General features: G+C 44.1%; 1 protein-coding gene across 1 annotated transcript in view; it reads right to left on the reverse strand.

The window, feature by feature from the left end:
- The window catches only part of LOC138516302 (lecithin retinol acyltransferase-like), a 367,954-nt gene that overhangs the window by 111,053 nt on the left and 236,006 nt on the right, over window positions 1-20,895 (reverse strand). The gene's annotated exons all lie outside the window — the stretch shown is intronic.

The raw sequence follows: 20,895 nt of genomic DNA on the forward strand, positions 1-20,895 counted from the left end.
ACTCAATTTAAATAAAAGGTGTGCGCTAGGCAAAATTGTTTTAGCTTTTGCCCGTTGTCTGCCCAATTTGCAGCCATCCTCCCCTGTATCGCTACCAGTCCCTCCTCCTCCTCTGCGTCTCTGTCGTGGGGGAGTGCTGCTACAGCTGCAGCGACCTTCACTAGTTTTGTTTGTATTAGTTTAGTTTCATCTGCCAGCTTTTTTGTACCACCTCCTTCTCCCTCTCTTCTATTCTTTTGCAATGGTGAACTATTATGCTCTGTATTTCTGGCCATCCCTTCGCCTCGATCCCTGCTATTTTGTCAAGCACTTTTTGGACTTCTTTCGGGAGCCCCCTCTTTATTATGAAGTAAAATAAGGATGTTGATTGGTCATACGGCGTACCCATTTCAGCTCTCCACATCTCCTGCACTCTGAAAATGTAGTCCATAGCCTCTTCCTCATCATTCATGGTGCATTGCATCACTGACTGTAAATCTGGCGTGTCTGGGAATGTTTCCCTCAACGCGTCCCAAACTCACGCTCGCACTGTGTTGAAAGCAGCGCCATCATGTCTGTCACTGTCCAATGTTATTCCCGGGAAACCTGCTTTTTCCCACACCCAGTCTGATTGGTCACCTACTGCTGACACAAGTAAACTCTTGACATCTACTATGGCCAGGGGTACTCCCGCGGTATGCTTCTCGAAGGCATATATCCACTTACTGGCTCCTCCGGATAGCGGGGGCAATGATTTGAGTAAATTAGCCTTATCCATTTGTGCCCTTGGTATGTAATTTGGTCTTCCCGCCCCCCGATGTACCAGTGGGAGTTGTAGGCGTCCCTTGCTTCCTCTCCCAATACTCACCTTTGACCCTTTCTTTCCCGCCAGGGCCATCCTTCCCATCCTGTTCCTTAATCTCCATGTCCATTCTTGTTCCATTGCTCTTCCCAATGGTGTCTCCCCAAACTCCACTAAATCACCCCCTGTGGCCATTCCTAATCTCCCAGCTTCTTGCTCGTCCTCTTCTATATCACACCATAGCTCTTCTCTCCCTTCGCCCACCACTTCTTCCCCCTCTGCACTCCCTCCAAGGTTGTGTGCGCCCAGCTCTGCTATCCTTGTGGGCTCCTCCTGTATCCTGAATAGTATCTCCCCCTTTTTCCACCCCTCCTCATTTGATTTATCTAGGGTGTGTAATCGGGACAATCGCTCTGATCTTATCGTGCCTGGCTCACTTTGTTCACATATGCTTTGTATCCTTGATAGCTCTTCTCTGGCTATTGAGAGTTGTGTATCTAAGTCTTCTGTTAGTTTACATATGTTCACTGATGGCATACTCACCTGCCCACTTGTTTGAGGACAGTCATATGGTGGTGGTGCTGTTGGTCGTGCTGTGGGGACCGGGGTGCTGGCAGGCGCATATGTGGGGTCACTAAAACCTTCAGCAGGTGCAGGCTTATTCAAGACTGGGTACAATCAGGTTACCTCCACCGATCTCTCTTTCCCCCGTCCTCCTTACCACCTTCTGCTCTTGCTGATGGGGTGGCAGTGAGGGCAGGTTGATCGAGTGTGGTGTCTATTTTCTTCGGTGGGGATATTTCCTCGAATAATCGCCACAGATCTAGTATTTCTCTCCTGTTTTGAAAATGTTTTCCCTTGTATTTTAGGAATATGCAGGTGGCCACCATATCCAGAACGCTCTTATCAAAGGACCCTCCTTGTGGCCAAACCTGGGGGAGACCCTCCCCCTTCAGCTCCGTGACCCACTGGTCAGGGTACTTAGTTATTCTTTCCGCATGTCCCGGTAAACCTTTACAAATGTGCGCTAAGGGAGCCTCCGCCCCCATGCTTAGACCTGTGTTACTCTATTCTCTTGAGTCAATCTCTTCTATCACCATATGTGTGTAACTGTATATGTGGGGCTCTACTCACTGTCAGTTCCTAACGATCAATTTATACTTTTACTCAAACAAAAACATTTCTTTGTCAAATCTTACCAGGTCACACTTATATTGACCACATCACCTGGAAATCACTTAAATCAGTAGTAATATATATAGACAATTGATTGCCAAAAATCATAAACACACAATGTGCACAACATACGACAAACATTCATCAAACTTCAGCATACACGCATAGCATTTACCCTCCCTGCCTGGCCCTTCGCCTTTCTCTACGGCGACACCCCCTAACCCTCACACAACTTCTTTTGTTTATTATTATTATTATAATTTTTTTTATTTCCTTATGCAGACCTTGTTTTACCCCAAATAAGAAGGAGAAGAGAAAGAAAGACTAGTTCTAACTTATTTACCGTGTCTCTTTACTTAGACACCCTCAATTTATTTTTCCATTGTTTTACTTATTCCCAGCACCAGTTGAGATAGCACTACGCGGTGCCGCCTTCTACCCCCTTGCAGAGTTAGGGTCCCTTCCTCCTTTCCCTTTTTCACTTTTATATCTAATAGCCATATGCAAAGAAAGAGAAAGTATTAGAAATTGAAAGTCCCCTCTATGTCCACAACTTATTTCCCCTTGTCCTCTCGATTATTTCCCCTTTTAGTATCGCTCGCACTTAATACTCACGTGCCCGTCTTGATCCGAGACTCTCCGGACTTGGTCAGTCCAAGCGGCGCGGCGCGGCCTCGCACTCAATGGCCCCACCCGGCTCCGGCGAGCGGTACTAAGGGTTTTTTCAAATGGGACCCGTACCGTCTCGCCCTAACTGCGTGCGCACGTCTCTGCGTACCAGTTGCCGTAGGTGGGCGGCTCTGTTGAGCGGGCGCGCCGTGCATCTCCTCTGCGACTGGGGCCGTATTGTGCCAAGGGGACAATTATTTTAAAAAATCACGTCTATGGGGTCACCACTGAATGTAAGCGTCCCCAAAAACGCACTCCCCTTAGTGATAGGCAATAACGGACACACCACAGGATGGAATGAGACCAAGACCAAGTGCGGGTGAGATCAAAAGGGTTTTTGTCTAAACCAATATAGGGCATGCAAAGGACTCTGCAAACTCCGAGAACGCTCTGTCTGACAATAGCAAAGAAAGTCCTACTTATTACAAAACTACGTCACGCATGACACAAGCTATAGGGGGCAGATAGTCTTAGGGATTGGGTGGTGATGGCTAGGTGGTATACATTGTATAAGTTGCTGCTCCAGGATTGGCAGACGTCCATGCGGTGTCACGCGGGGTGGATGGGTCAGCTGGGCTCATCGAGGTGGAGTGCTGGGCCGGACATGACTTGTAGTGATGATAAGTGGCGACTCTGATACTTTGCCCTTGTGGCCAAACATTCACATTCATTCATCATGCTATACAATTTCAATTGTCTTTTAACTCTTGTAATAAATTGACCTCAGATCGAGAATGAGACAGGGACATTGATATATAATAGGAAGTACCCCAATACATCTGCTGTAAGGACACCTTAGGTTCAAACACGTTAATCCCATGGGTCCATGTGTGAGGTCTGGGGCACAGGAGGGGTTACTTGATCGTCCTGTCGGTGAGGGATGGTATTATGATCTGTTGGTACAGGGGTGGGCGCCCCCCTTCGAGGGCCATTAACTTGGATACCAATGGGCCATGGGGGGCATGCAACCGGTGCCCGGGAGACAGTGGGGTTTAGGACCAGGTAGCTCGTAATTCATAGAGTCAGGAAGTGGCGGCCTCTGACATGGGGGAGGTGGATGCTTGAAGCGGGTCCAGTACGATGTCTGTGGACACCAGCTATCCCCGGCAAGCCTGGGAGGGAGGAGGGGTGAGACGACCTTGCAGCTCTGAGCCTGTCTCCCTGCACAGGGCAGCGTATCGTACCATTGGCAAGGGGCGGGTGACAACACTTGGGGGCTTCTGGGTTGTGCACTTATATTTACATTAGTAAGAATATAAGCTGGGTGACTTTGTCATTTAGCACAATATTTCATAACAGCAGTTGACATACGAACATGAGGTAGTGTTAGATTGGTCGGTGTGCAACAGAGGGCCATACATATTATACCATGATACAGTCTGGCTCCAGTCCCTTGATCGGCCTATATGCATTTCAGCGATTCATTATTACATTATGGACATGGGCTGTCAAAAAGCTATCAAATGTCATATGACCACTCTTCTACACAATAGCAGCAAACGTTAGTCAACGCAACAAATATCACAAAAATGGTTACCATACAATACAAGGAGCCTCGGGGGTGGGTGGGGGTAAGGGGCGCCACACAGTCCAACTTTGGGGGCTTGGTACAGCGTCAGGGCATGCAGGATTGGGCTGATTTCGGTTACTTCCTAATGAGCCCGGTCATGGCTGGGGCAATGATGTACTGCGGAAGGTTAAATGATACAGTGTTTATTTTGTTGTTTGTTTGTGTCTGGTTGCTCGTGAGAACGAGCTCTCAGCTGATCTACCATGAGGTGGAGGCCGGGGGAAGTGCAGGCCTCTGTGAACGCGGTCAAGCAAGGGTCAGGCTGTAGCTTTCTATGTGTACAAGTTGTTCTGCCTGTGTTAGGTTTTAGCACCTTTGACAAAATGGAGTTGTCTAGTACAAGATGGTGTCTGTGTTGTGCCATATATGTGGTCGTGCAGCCTCACGTGTCGATCTGTAGCCACCTCGCCTTCCAGGCCCTGCGGTGCGGGGGCTGCCGACAAGTCATGAGTCTTCACCTGGGTAGGAGATGTAGGCTAGAGGGGGGTCCTATTGACCTGCCCTCCCCTACAAACCTCAGCACTGTATTATGTTTGAAAGTATAATCCCCGAGAACAGATACGGGCACTTAAATCGCACAAATATTCTCTGCCTCTTGTCCGAATTCACTAATTTAGCACCCATTTCAACAGCGGACTTGAGTAGAATCCACTTGCCAGAACTTCAGAGGTTGGATCGCTCTGTGGTCTACTTTAAATCAAAGCTTACTGCAGACATAGCGTTGCAAGAGAGGGATTCATTACAAGTGTTTGGTTTTGATCTAACCAAGCAGGTCACCAGTACATTGGTGGAAGTGTCAACTAACCCCTTGGCAATTGATTATCAGTTAAGCGATGAAGTCTTGGCCCTGGGCCTTGAAATCAAGACATTTGAAGAAATAGGGGTATGGTTGTGGTTAATAAATGCAATGAAATCCTAAAAACTGGCTTGTGCCAAGTGGCGCACACAAGGAAGAGACCCTTTCCTCAATCATGTCCTGGAATACGCAGGGGCATTCCCATCTTTTCATCAACCCAGCGGTGGCTTTAGAATTTAACTTGTGCATAATTGTTTGTCTCCAAGAGACCTGGCTCCAAACTCTCCCAACGCTTGATGATTTTGCAGTTGTTTCATCTCAAAATGCGAGGCGAGGAGCGGCAGGTCGGCCGTATGGTGGCTTGCTAACTTTGTTTAGATCAGCCAGCAATCTGCAGGTTTTACATTTTGATGATTCCTTTTTTGGCGCCTTATTTACTCACGTACTAATGCTGGGGGTGATGTCAGAACATTTACTGATAATTCATGTGCACTGGCACAAACAAATTTCAGATCTGGTGACAATGTTGGACTATCTGACACAATTCTCCAATGCGTGGTGTGATTCTCATGTAGGGGGCCAAATCCTGTTGACTGGAGACCTTCATTCCGAATGCTGGGATCCAAATCTGTGTTCGAATAACGCAGGTGCCTTAACATCATCAACAAAAAAGCATTGAAGAGGCTGTCAATGGTTGAGATGCATGGGAGGGCTTGGGTAGTATCCACTTAATGGTTCTGTGTGAGGAGGACATCCTGCATTGTTGAACTTGGTCTAATGGGAACCTGCCCTCCCATATTGATTATATTTTTGTGGGGGACTGGTTGTTTGGGAAATGCAATTCAGTGGCAGTCCTCCCGAGGGCTCTCAGCGATCACTCTAAATTGATCACTGTGTTGAGCCTGGGGATGGTGATAGTGGAATCGGATGGTGTCACCCTAGCTGATGTATCGATTAATACAACTGGTAATTGCCTTTATTGGATCAAGCTCTGGCTAAGAGGGTGGGTAGCTCATTGATGGAGGCCTTAGAGTACTCCTCTATGAAGTGGAAGGGCCTAGTGTTTTCTGCTTCCGATTTTGAACATCTTGTAAAGGATTTGGTTGATTTCAATTTGAGGCCGAATTTGACAGTTCAATAGAAAAATCACTTCCATGTATATAATGAAGAGGTTGTGGTTAGAAAACGTCAACTAAGCAAGCAGACTAGGTCCTTGACATCCCACCGGAAGTAAAGAGATCCCTAATTAGGCAAAAGTACCAAACATATATGAATTGGCTTAGACTGTCCCGCCACAAGAGACTTCGGGGGGACGCAGAAGCTCTATTTGTTGTCCTGAAAAACAAAAATTCCCAAGCCTTTTGGTGGCTCTTGAATAATGTGGCTCCTCAGCATTCAGAGACAAATAAATGCAGTGCCCAAGAATGACTGGGTCCTGCATTTCACATACCTATATGCTAGACCCAGAGTAGTAGACAGTGTAGGGCCTCAGCGGGCAAGGCACACCCAAAATCTGTAAATGCCCACTCAGCAGCGCTGTGTGGGCACTTACAGATGTTAATGTCACTGCAGTGGGCTTAATTACATTAACCTCAGGTCTCACTTGTTAGACAATCCTGGCTGATCCTCTGGCTAGACCTCAAGTCACTGTGGAGTACGTAGTACTGACCTGGGGTACAAGAGACAGGATGGGTTTAGCTCCATTCAATTAACAAAACGTCTTGGAGACAATAATGAAGATAAGCTCCTCTCGTGCCCTGGATCTTAATAAATGATCAAACTTGGTTCTTAAGAGTAATCCAGCAGCATAGGCAGCCTCTCTTAACATCTTGTTTCGGAGTGTTGTAACATCGGATTCGTTTTGTCTTTCATGGTCAAAACTCCATATTGTTCCAATCTACAAGAGGGGTGCTAGAACTAGTCTCCTAAACTACAGGCCCATTGGATTCTGGATGTGGAAAGCAAGGTTTTGCTTCCGTCTTGCTGTCCCATCTAGAGGTATGGGCTGTGGAAGCAGGTCAACTCCCAAAGTGGCAGATTGCTTTTCGTGGAAACGTAGCAACTCCTATGGTCTAAGCTCCATAAGTGAGGGATCCCTTTGGGACTCCTCAGATTGATTGTTGGTTTTTATTCCCAGTCAGGAATCCACATTCATCTGAATCATATGGGTGGTCTTTCACGTTCAATTCCAACATTTAGGGGCGTCAGGAAGGGTCCTTGCACCCTGCCTGTTCAACCTCTATTTATCTGACATTGGTGACTATTTAGCATCAGCTGCTTCCATCACGCCTGTTATATACAAGCTTAGGCCCCTCTAGTGGTCCTACATGGATGATTTTGACTGCAGGCCGGTAGGACTCCAAAGGCTGATGGACGCTTTTACTGTACTGCATATATGGGTAGTCATGCTTTGCAGATTAAGGCCAGCAAGACAAGATATTGCAATGCTATAAGGGCTGAAAGAAAAATACCTACAAATGGTATATTGGCTCAGAACCTGTCAACTCCTTGGTGTATTTGGGATTTCTTATATTGGCAAACCCATCACTGACCACACTAAAAGAGTGCCTGAGGGAGCTTATTACACCATTAGTCAATCAACTGAAGAGGGTAGATTCTCGCTATGCTATGTATTCCTTGAAAGCAAGTCTAAAATTCTACCAGGGCAAAACTGTCCCTACGATTCTGTATGGGATGGATGTATAGCCTCTACTGTTACTAGAGACGTTACCACTCTTGGAAGTGCTGGTATGGCGTACGACTTTGCATGTACAAAAATCTGTTCCCATCTTTGCAAATTGCCATGAACTGGGCATTGTCTCACTCTTAGCACGAACACAGTGGAATATATTATCACCTGTAAGGAAAATTGTATGCCCAATTCCTGACTCCAGGTTTTGGGATTTGAAACAGATTCTTGAGTCAGGGAAATTTAGATGTCTAAATGAGATGGTTGACCATTGCAAACTTCTTTTGTCTAAAGTATCTAGCTTGGTCAGTGAGCTGAGAGATAACCCCGGCAGATTAAAGAAACTTCTATTTGAAATTGATTGGGCCAATAGAGTTGACAAAATGCATGGATATCCCTCCTTGAGTTATCTGAGGGTGGATAACAAAATCCAAGGCACCTTAGCCCCATTTCTAGTGATATATCCAGCCAAATTGATCAGGCTTACATTTCTACATTTTCGCTGGAACCTCCATTTAACAAAGCTTTAAACAAATTTAACTGATCAGACTTGGCCATTTGGAAGCTGATCAGCAGAGCTGTCATTTTTGTGGGGGGGAGGGCAAGGGGGAAACTTTCATGCACCTCATGATAGATTGTCTAGCGATACGGGGGCAAGATGGAACCATCTAAAACAATTCTGATTAGCATTGGAAGTGGGCTGGGTGACCAAGTTTGGTCTGAATGTTTTTTGGGTCATACCACTTACACAGTTGTTGCGGTAACAACTTTCTTAAACAATTTTAGGTTAGAGGAATACTCTGTCCTGGGACCTACTGGAATATAGTTTTTTACTTGTTTTACTTGTTTTGATTCTACATTCATTCCATGCTGATTTTATGAATTGTTTATATCCTTTTTCACTATTCTTTTTCCTTTTTCTTTCGCGCAACTCTTTTTACAACTGTTATCTTTTACTGCAAACCATGCATATTTATGAATGTACGTTTTATTATACTATAGATCTTGTGTATCGAATATGTTAATGGTTATATTTTTTTAACCATTAAAACATTTTTTTAAAAGAACACAAATATCTCTGTTCTATAACCAATCCCCAGAGAGAGATGTCAGACTTGGGGGAAGAGAGTAGGGTAACTGTTCAATCATGGTTCTGAGAATTCTTGCAGAGCACTGCCCGATATTGAAATCTTGATGGTGTCATCGCTGGTATATAAGTGGATGCTCTATGAGAGGAGGGGAGAGCTGCTAAAAAAGCAGCATTGATTAATGAAGAAAAACATGCAACTCTTCATCTTCATTAAGCCCATTAGGTTTCATGGTATAAAATGTGACAATTAACCTTGATTCTATCTAGTGTAATTTGAGCTATCCTCTTTTATAACATGTTCAGGAAGATGTGTCAAAGCTATACATCTCATCTATGTAACATCTCCAACATGCTTTTCAGCAAAATGAACAGTTAAGCATTAAGCTATAGCCCCATTTTTTTTTATAGCTCTACAGTGCTGAATAAGGTACACTTTCAGTGGTCCTAGGAACCATTATACATTAAATGGCAAGAGCACAATATGACATTTACCACATATTTGCTTAAACAGGATATAATATGTGTTATATTCCATGTGTTTTCATCATAATCATATTTTAAATGATTGATTCCCTGGGGAATTGATACTTTTGTATTTCTGACACTTATAGAAGCCTTTGAACCTTTGAGAATTAAAAAGCCAGTTAAACTCTAATTCATGTTTCATTAACATACCTGGCAATATTTTATCTTTTAAAAAAAGGGCTTTTGAAAAATTGATTTTCGGATAATCATTCTATATCTTGCATAGATCTTCAGCACTTTTAAGAATAGACCAGTGTCTGGATAATAGGCGTCACACAGCACCTGTTTGACTATTACATTTAGTCATAAATCTAATAGGTGCATCGTCTGATCTTTTCTTGGATGATTTCAATAAATCATTTCTTTTTTGATTTTTTTGATCTCACATAGGCTATTCATAGGAGTATTGTATTTGCCCTAGAAGCTCAGACTTGGGAAATTTGACAAGGTACATGAAGAGGGGTGATCCTGACAAGAGAGTGGGTGACTTCTGTGCAATGGGGGAGTTGCTTGGTCTGGTGGTGAGCGTTCAGCCAGAGCAGTGGGTGGTGATATCAGGGTTTAGCGGCACAGCAGTACTTTATTGTGATTGCTGCTGAAATGGAGAGGGATAGTATTTATTATAGAGTTTAAAAAACAGACCAACAACACCATGGGTATCTTGTTCAGTCCTGCTCACGTCATGTTAGAGTGTTAAGATTCTTTGGAAGTGGTAGCTAACAGTACATGTTGTTTGTCCGCACCAGATTAAGCAGAATGGATGCCTTAAACCAATTAATCGGTGTAAAGGTTCTGTGGCAGGGTCACAAGATGGGGGAACTGCTTATCCCTGGTGTGGGCTGGAGCTATTCGGTCTGTTCAGGTGACAGAAGCACCAGGGATATTTTTTTTTTACATCAGGAGCAGGTCAGCATGTAGTGCCACCCAAAGGAATCCGGGCATTTGGTCAGGGGGTTTGGCCTACCCTTCCATGGGTGGCCCCATGGGGCAGTGGATGTCACCTGCAGGCCTGTGGCCAATGGGGACAGGTATCCCATGCGGTGCCCAGGACAATTGCGGTCAAGCAATGATGCCCTCATTAGAGCAGGGGAACCATGATAGCAGCAAGTGGAGGTTTGCCCGCATCAAAGACAGGGATCACATGATGGCAAGAGGGCTCTGGCAAAATCAGGGGACACAGTACTAGCACCCATGCAAGTAGGGACCACTGTCCCAGCAGGGGTAGGGAAGAATGCCAAGAAGAACACATCAAAGTTGTCCAAAGGTAGGTCTTTATTTTTGACTCAGGGCAAAAGGGCAGCACCCGCCCCCATCTGTTCCAGCAGGGGAATGTTGACCTGGCACATTTCACAGGAAATAAAGGAAAAGATTTTGATAGAGAAGTTAGTGGATCTATTCCCAAAAAAGAGAGAGAGAGGTGACAATTCTCTCATCGATGCCTACTAGGTTAAAAAACTTTCAATTTTATTCCCAGCCCTAGGTTAATTCAAAGACCCACAACTGGGAGACCACATAACTATTCCAGCCCCTAAAGGCTAGAATAGGAGTACACACTCCCCCATCTTACAACCCTTTCTTGGTAAGAGCCAGCTATGTATAAACACTTCTCAATGGAACCCCAATTGCAACCAGATAACCCTTTCCTGTTCCTCTTCTTCCCCCTCTCTCTCTTTTTCCTTCCTCTGCCGGATACTATGCGGGCACTGCCTTCAATGAATGCAACCAATGTATTATTGATGAATCTCAAATGTGATACATCCTATATGGAATTGATTTTTCGTTTATGTTTCACCTTTAATCACCCACTCACCTCAATGTCAATAAATGTCACTTACCTCACATAATCTGTATATATTGTGAAAAACTTTTGAACTTGTGTAAACTGCAATGCTCTAACATCAGCCTTGATAAAGACCCGCCCCCTGAGGTCAAAACATATGTCGGCTGACCACCACAAGACTATGGGCCTCATTCCGAGTTGGGCGGTAAGGGTTAACAGTCACTGGTAAGGAGACCGGTGCCGTTAAACCCTTACCGGCCAATTCCGAGGTCCCTTAGCGAGATCTGTAAAGGCTGTGTGGTCAGACCACACATCCTTCGCGGGTCCCGCTAAGAGACCAGGGGGCTAATAACGGGTCCGTAATTTACGGGCCTGTAATTAGCGCCTTCCCCATTCCCATTGAGCCCTATGGGGGCTCAAATGGGAATGGGGAATGGTTGGTTGAATGGGGACTCACCAGGTCCGCACAGGTCGGAAAGTCCCGGTAAGACCCCATTCACCCAGACCGGACATGGACCCGGGTTTGGAGGCAGCCATGACGCAAATAGCGCCATGGATACCTCCAAACTCAGAATGAGGACCTATGTGTCTATTGTACAGTAAAGATTCACTGTAAACACACCACAACTAGCGTGAGAACTAATTTGTACAAAGGGTTCTCAATACCATAACTGCGAGGTAACCAGGACTTCTCTTCTCTAAAAAGCCTTAGGGGTGTGGGTTCACCCTTACTAACCTGTGACCTTGCACCTAAGAATCAGGACCACAAAACCAACAAACAGAGTTTAGGACATGAGAGGTCCAAAACCAGAACCCATCCTTTCTTGCCTACCTGTGCTTAAAGGGGTGTCTTTTGTGTGCTCAGTTTCAGCCAAGTTCCCTTACACACCGAGCTCCCCTACAGAAAAGGGGAATGATACTGCCTTGGTCAGATTTGCAAGTAGATTTCATCGGGCCCGTGATTCGCTCCTCTAGAGGAAACAAGATCATGTTGACAATGACATGCTTGTTTACCAAGTGGGTGGAATGTCTCGCGGCCTCAAATTGTAAGGAAGAAACAGCGGCCACCCTAATGATCAATCACATCTTCTCGCGATTCTGTCTTCCCCCAAAGGATTGAGTCGGATCGAGGAAGCCATTTTACCAGTGAGGTGATGAGAAAGATGTGGGAGATACTCGGGGTAAAGAGCAAACTCCGCATTACCTACTGCCTAGCCTCGAGTGGGGGAGTTGAGAGGTACAATAAAGCAATTGTGGGCATCTTGAAGAAGTTTGTGGTGGACTATGTACCTAGTTGGGACATCCGATTACCCCTTGTCCTGATGGCCATCAGGTCTACACCATCTTCTGCGACAATCAATGTCACCAATCGAGCTCATGACTGGACAAAAAATGGTGCTAACTCAGCATCTGCTCTACAGAACTCAAGAGCAGACCTGATCAATGCATCCATGAGAATTTATGAAAACACCATCAGCACGCTTTTGCGAAAATCTAGAAAAGTCAGCAGAGGGGATGAAAACCCACTACGATTTAAAGACCATGAAGAAAGAGTACCAAGTAGGAGACTGGGTCTACCTGTACAATTTACAATGGAACCAGACTAAAGAGCGGAAGTTCCTCCCCTCCTGGCACAGCACCTTTGAAATTGTAGATACAATCTCACCTGTCTCATATAAGATCTGCATCCCTAAAGGAGAACAAACAGAAGATAAATGGGTTCACATCAATCAGTTGAAAATCTGTCATCCCAGACAGAACTTGTGACTGATTGAAGAACCCAGTGAGGGTAGAGCCCAGGAACCCTCTGAAGAATAAAGGCAAAAAAAGGGAAACCCGGATGGAGAAGGTTGCACATCTACAGGGAGTAGAACCACTTATACTTATCAGGAATGTTCCTAAAACAATAATCACGTAAAAAATGTGTGATGCCTTAAATTGATGTGTCTCATGTTGTGTTGTCAATTTGCACGTCAATACCGGGGAAAATAGTACTGTATGGAATACTTAACCTCTCTTTTATTCTTGGTAGATTAAATAACTCCTTGCCTCTATAGGCCAGAGGTGGAGCTGCCGAAAAGTGAGGGGCCCAGAACCAAAACCTAAAAATCCAAAACGAGTGGAGTGCAGACCAGAGCGCCACTCCCTCAGGACACGGAAAAGAGCAGACATGCTCCCAAGAAGATCCCTGAAATGAACCCAGACCACAAGGAAATGGACACCCTACTCTCCCCTTCCTCTTGTCTCTGTCTCATTAATCAAAGAGCCAGGAGGGGGGACTTGTGGGGTGAAATATAACCCCTGGATGCCAGAAATACAGAGGCCAGAGTCAGTTATGAGGGATCACCAAAATACAAGGCCATTGCAGAAATAAGGTCGGACATAAGGCCTAGTGTACCTAATTCGCAAAGGAAAGAAAGTGGGCCTCAATTTCAAAATGTGAAGATATGCGAAATGCCTTTGATGAAGAGAAAGAAAGACATGTGGAAAAGATATTTTGACAAATCCATGGAGAGCTGCACCCACACAGCAGTGCACATTATCTTCAATGCCAAAATTGTGCTCCCAGCACCTGCAGTGAAACAGAGCATTTTACATGTAAATTAAATAAAATAATGTAATTTTCTTTTTTCCCTCATCTAGATTAACAATATGCTCAGCAAAATGCTCGCCAGACTTTCAAAGTGTGAACATGGTCTCTGACTATCACAAGCTCATACACATGGACAATTTCAGAGCAAACATGAATGTATTTTTGAAACTGTGTGACTTATAAAATGTTATTTACAACGCATTTATGTATGAGTTTAAAGGCTATTTGCTGCAGGGTATATCGACGTCCATTTCTTCAGATGTGAAACTAAACTCCAGGGCATCCCTCTGTTGCCCTGGAGATTCAGGCCTGGTTGTCTTCACCCATCAGTGCCCTTCCTTACAAATACAAGCAGGAATACTTTTGAGATCAGAAATACGGTGAAGACCAGATGAAGTGAGGTCGGCTCTGCGCACTGGTGACCTCCAGGTCACAAGTCCCATTTAAAAAATTCATTAGTGGCCATTAGGCAGCTCTGCATATGTCATGTGCCTAAAGAGAAGAAGTGAAACTTCAAAAAAGGGGATGGCCCAGCAAAGGAGGAGTAAATGCACCTTGATTTAAAATGGGAGAAACACATTTTATCGTGTTGAAAGGGACAGCGTACATCGCACAACAGTCATTCTAGGCATTTATTAAAGGTGACCGTCAACCCCTTCAAACCATGCTAAAACGATTTTGGTGTGATAAACACAACTAAAGTTATTAATGAAAATGTGACTTGGGCCTCCCAGTGATATCCAGAGATGCGAAGGTTGATAAAATCATGGCAATAATAATTAATATGATGCCCATAAAGTGGCATATTTTTCACTGGTATGATTCCTGAGTAAATGAAGAAAAACTTTATCTCTACACAGAAAGGACGAGCATTGTCCAGACTAGTCTCATCTGATTCGCTTTAAAATGTAGTTCTTGTAAATATATTCATACATGTAAAGATTTGAAAATTGAGGGTACTTGCCATGTTGACATATTTTGAGTTCAATAACATGAACGAGCCCATCTGTCGAAGTAGGATGATGAAGTTCTCTCCTCCCACAGCTAACCCAAATAACTCTCCCATCTCCTCGTCCTATCAGCACACAGGTGGGAGGGGGTAGTGATAATCAACCAATCCCTTGCATGAGAATCATGACAAATTATTGATGTCATTTGCCCTATAAGTAAGCCAGTTTGCATCCGAGCTGTGGTTCTTCCAATAATTCTGAGAGGTTACCTGCTGCTGAAACCTGGCGAATAACATCCCAGCTGAGATGCCTAAGTCTTGCATTGGAGACAGGAGCCAGGAGACATAGAAGCTGAGGGGGACCCCTTGGAGGAAAGAGAAGAAAGAGAGGAGACCCTTGACTGACGCCCTTGCTGCCCAAGTGGTGTGTTCTGATGCTCCCAGGTGCCCGGTACAGACCTCTCCTGTAAGTAGAACTACCCCTAAAGCCCAGAATGCGTAGGCCCTGTATTCTTCCAGCATTGTTTTAGTTATTTCCCCATTGAAAAATATCCTGCTTGTGAAAATCCTTAGCATATTTATCAAAGTAAATGAATTAATTCCCCTATTGAATTCACAGGATCTGTATTGTTGGCATTCTAAACCAACAATCTTTTCCCAGTGTGTTTTGACCCAGTATAGACATACAAAACTGTCAAAAGAATTAATCCGAAGCCTTGTTCTACGTGTGTGCGCAGGGTGTAAAAATGAAATTCCCCATTGTTCCCTTTCATGTTAAATTTGAAGTGGGAAACCCAGTAGTGCTGTGCACAACAAAATTGCCTCTGTGTACCCATTGTGCTCTGCAAAACGAATTTCCCCTTGCTGTCATTCTTTTTCACATTGCATCCGTGACTCCAAACCAAAATCTAATTACCCCTTGTGCTCTGAAAAACACATTTTCCAATTTGCATTTTTATCTCTACAGATTGCATCTGTGATTCCAACCCAAAACCAATTTTCCCATTCTGTTCTGACCAAAACCCCAAAGCCTTGTGTGTTATTGTTAGGTTTAGCAAAACGATTTTTCCCATTGCTTTTCTGTTTCCCAATTTGGTTCTGTGATAAAATATCCCATCATGAAGGCCTTTCGACTTGTTCAGGAGCAGGCATTTGGAGGTGTCTGCTTCAGGGAGGGAATTTCCATGTTTCAGATTGCCATCAGTGTCCTACGAGTCTATCATTTTTGGGTGGTGACGGTCAAGGAAAGGGGCAGCAGCACTTTGCCGCAAACTGGCATGGTGATCCTTCATATCAGAGGGATTTACTTGGCGTCCTTAGGACATATGAACCTTAGAGAGAATTTGGTTTACGTATTAATTGGGTCGGCAAGTTTTATCCTGGGCGATCATGGCTTGCTCCCAGATCATATCGAGGAAGGTTTGGGGGAAATGGTGCGTACCTGCCTACTGAACATTTCGGCCCGTAAGTTGAACAACAAACTGGCCAAGTTGGCATCCAGCCACGTTTTCCTCCACTGTAAGATTATCAATGTGCTAGTTATTTTTGCATTTAATTATGATTAAATGCGGCCTGGCTTTTTCCAAAAACCTTGGTGTTTGTGTGACTTCTTGCTGGGTTCTGACCACTGCGCAGCCCATGCTTTCAAGTGGGAGCGATGTAACCCAGTGACTGCTGGGAGGATGAGTGTTTCTAAACAAACCACTGTTTTTCTTTCATTTATTTATTCTATTTTGCAATGTGGTACAACTTCATTTGTAACTAAAACAAGATAGTTAATCATGGCACCTGCTGACTTCTTTTAAAGGAGTGAACTGTAACCAACATATTATGAAAAATCAAAATGTCATGTTTCACAATACCGAGAAGCTTTGGTTACACTTGACATTTCTGCGGACTTCAAAATGCAAAGCTAAATTTCACATTCTCAAGAACACAAAGCAACCAACGCAAGACTTCATTACAAACTCCACACATTTAAAAACCCACTTTCCATGTTTTAATGTACAAATAGGACAGTTAGGGTACATTAACTCTTCCTGCACAAATAAGCTTTCTGTGCTGCAACATAAGCTTATCGCACAGCAGTCGCCAAAGCAAAAACAAATAAACACATCATGGCTAAGGGCCTGATTCACAGAATCGTTTTATAATGGCGCAATCCCACAGGTCCTAAATGTCATTGATAAATCTCACACGATTACAACTGATAACATTTATCAATGTATACAGGTCAAATCAGGCATACACTTCAATCAAAAAACAAGCTTATTTGAAACACAATTTCCAAAGCCACGGACATATTTCTGTTACTTTGAGAGCAAAGCAACTAACTACAACTTCACAAGACACAGAACAAATGATAAGGCCATACAAATGTAACAGGAGGGAGCACAAACACATCACTGAGGGAGACAGGTCTCCATACACATTTGCCATCACCCCATTTAATATAATATCTTTTTGTTCTACTAGGCGAAGCTCGTGCATCATCTATGGGCCAAAAAGTAACAAGCATTGGCAAAGCTAACAGTTTTGGCTTTTGTGGAAGTTTGGTTTCCACATTTTCCACGCACTGACATATTGGGACTTTATGGTCATAAGATGGCAACAGCTGGCAAATGATGATATTACTTGGGAGCTTATAGCAGTACCTGACAAATGCCTATCTAATGCCAGGGTTGTCCAACTCCAGGCCTCGACGGTCGGGATTCTGATGGGTTTTCGGGATATCCCTCATTAATATTCATGAGGGAAAATGTGCATGCATTTAGAATCATTGTATGCAAATTTATCTCATGAATATTAATGAGGGCTGTACTGAAAAACCAACATGGATCTGGCCCTCGAGGCCTGCAGTTGGACAACCCAGGACTATGCAGTAACAATAGCCAAAATTGTCTCTATTCAGCTTATAGGCAGTGCTTTCAGCGCAATCTAATAGCCAAAAATAACAAGCATTGGTAAAGCCAACAGTTTGGGCTTTTGTGTAGGCATAAAACAGGTACTTGCTAGGCATTGCCACAATGGTACGACCTGCAAAAGATGGCAACAGGTGTAAAATATTACAATTACCTGGGCATTTGTAAGCATTACCAAGCAAAAAGATATTTGTATTATTATTATTCAATTTGTGTATAGCGCCACATGCTTGTAGGCCTCACATAAATGCACAGAGACGAGATGAATAGGCTAAGGAGTGATGGTATATCTACTACCAATACACAAGTAGAAACTGTTAGATTTGTCATTTATTTTTGACAGGACTTCAGTGCAAGGATGAAATATAAATCAAGTGGCTGAAGGCTCATTTGGGTAAGACATTTTTATTACACCAGTAATCATTTACAACTGCAATTAAGCCATTATCTCTCAGCAGACTGCTTAGAAATATTTCTGGCAGGCCAAAATTTGTCATTACTGCTGAATAGAGCTAGCTCAAAGAGATTCTGTGAGGATGTGTTTTGGATGGGGAGGGGCAGGCGGTGGTGGGGCTGGCCAGAGGGATTAGGGGATCTATGTGAAAATACCACATTTTTTACTGCAGGTTGAATGGACTTTAGGTATATTTAATGCATGGGGATAGCCCCCCACCTCCCCTGTATCCCCCCACTTTATCAAATAACCCCACCCAAACATCCCATCTATTGTTTGGGGGAGGTTCGTTGTTTTCCATGCAAGGTTTTCTACATCGCAGTAATGGGATTGGGTATTTTGTAGTGATACCGGATTAGCATGGCCATGGGCAGCCAATGGGTGGGTAAATAGCCAAACACCCACAAGCAGTGACTTCCTCCTCAGATGTCATTTCACTTCCACCTGTACTCCAATGCAGCAGTTTCAGCTTATGCTACAAACCAAAAAGGAGGGTGAGAGGGCTGAGTGTAAAGGCCCTTCAGAGGTTACGGATTCCTTCATTACAAATTAATAAACCTATGCAGTCTGTTGCACCCAGTGGGACATGAAGGATGATATCTCTGTACAGGCCACCTGTGTATACACCCCATTGCGTGTTTCTCACCCATGCCTCAGCAGGTATTGATCCACAATGTACAAGGTGGTCGAGAGTTGTAATGAAATGAGAGCTCCAACCAGCTATTGTGTATTTTCATGAGTTGTCATTCTGTAATATCGACTGCTCTGAAGCCTAACTGATGTTCAATTAGAAAAGCTTGCTGGTCAATATAGGCAAGTAGCTCCATCAATTTCATATTTTTCAATAAAGGTGCTATACCAGCCCAAAATGTATGTAAAATGGACGTTTTAGCCCTGAAGCGGTATGTGTCATTGACGGCATAAAAATAGCAAGTACGTCAACTGGATTACTAAAATGGGTATACATTGTGTGCCGCAGGTGGGAAGGACAAGGAGAGGGGCACGACACATAAATCATTTTGGAAGGCATTTGGCCGCATTTATTTACAGAAACAGTAGTGAAATTCGTGGCATAAAAACATAATCAATATTCCACACATCAATCCCATCGTATACCTATGTGTGTGAGTGTGATTCTGCCTTTTTCGCCCATGCCCAAAGAATGGTGCTGGGCGAATGCGGAGACCCTTGTGAATCGACCTGAAGAGGGGCAGATGCATGTGGCCCTCATCGCTCTGGTCACTCCCTCATCTCAACGTTACAGAAATGAAAAGTGTACATCGTTCCTATCCCCCTCCTCCCCATCACCACTGTACCACAGATGCGAGAAATGTTACTCACTCAGACAACAGTACAAACGCTATCCTGATGAAGTCGTAGAGGAGATAAACGTGCAGACGATGGAGCAATTAGACTGAATGGACCATGCAGAGAGCCGATGATGGCACGACCAAGTCATAGATGCGTTAGACATGAAGCACATATGCATCCCTGCACAAAGCTAAACAGACACTTAGAATAAACTGCTCTTAGACACGAAGAAAATGCTTTTGACCCACTTATATAGAGAACATATACTCTTTCGCTATGCTGAAATGCAAGACAAACGAGAATAAGACATGAAGCTCGCTTGCCGCTGCACGCAACTAACATAAGTAACCATAAAAATCCAAATGGGAGATGCAGCTGCACTGAAGTGAATGGAAAGCACTGAGAAGTTTTGAAAACGTAGGGAAAGTTCTGACTCTCTGATTTAGCAGAAAAACACAGACCAGACTGTTCATGCAGCCGGTGTACATATTTTAGCCAAGGCCATCAAGGGAGGGAGAGTTTCACATAAGCACTTGCAGGTGCAGACAAAGGCAGACACAAGAAGCAGTCCTCTTAGATTAGGAGAGACACAAATGTTGCTGGAAGGACACAGCCACGCCACATCAGACTCAATGTGACTGGAAGGTAGCTTGAACAAGCCCCTAGAGGGCAGGGAAGGTAAAACACATGCATGCATAAATGTCACAAAATACTAGTACATGTTGAGCAGGAAAATCAAACCAGTGGTCCCTAAACAAATGATCTGAGACTAGAGGACAATGCCCATTCAGTCGATCCACAAAGATCCAGCCTAGGACAGTTGATAGAAAGTAGTATCGGGTTGAAAGATGAATGTACCAAGCTCAAGGCTTAGAGGATTGGAGATGGTAACCTTATTGTTACAGACAGCACTTTTGGGGTTGTTCTCATCAGCTTGAATTGTTGCTCATGGGCTGGTAACCGTGAAAGGTACCAAGGCTGAAAAGACCCTCACTGATCAATCCCTACTTACCTTCCATGCCAGATCACACTTTGTTGCACTAACCAATTATAATGCACTAACCTGAAATGCCTTTACTTGTAACATTCATGAGGTGGTCACAGGTTGAGCCACCAGATAAACTATAACCAATCAAAACACTAACACCGTATAGATGCAAATGTAGTTTGCCCCAATAACCATCCCTGGCCTACCTTAGGTTTTTATAGAATAACATGTCACTTCTGAGGTCACAACCTGTTAAAACCTGATGGCAAACCTGTAACCAGCTGAGAGAGCACTGGAAATGCTGAGAGGTCCATGTCTGTCTCCCTTTGTGAAATCTCTCAATAAACAGTGGTTATGTCAAATTTTGGGACCTTTTCAGTTTCTTGGGCATGGAGATTTCCCCTGAACTAGACATCTTGCTTTTAAGATGGGGGCTTTCCCACCCCTTCACTTCAGGTGGTAACAGAGGATGGTTCACCATGACCACCGGCGACATACCGTTTTTTCCCATAGCAAGCCTGAAGGTATGATTCGCAACCCACGAGGACCGGATTGTTAATCACGCATGAAATACTGAGAGGGTCGTCAGGAGTCCCCTTTGTA

Source organism: Ambystoma mexicanum, chromosome 6q (genome assembly GCF_040938575.1).
Source record: "Ambystoma mexicanum isolate Mex_15411 chromosome 6q, UKY_AmexF1_1, whole genome shotgun sequence".
Taxonomy (NCBI): domain Eukaryota; kingdom Metazoa; phylum Chordata; class Amphibia; order Caudata; family Ambystomatidae; genus Ambystoma; species Ambystoma mexicanum.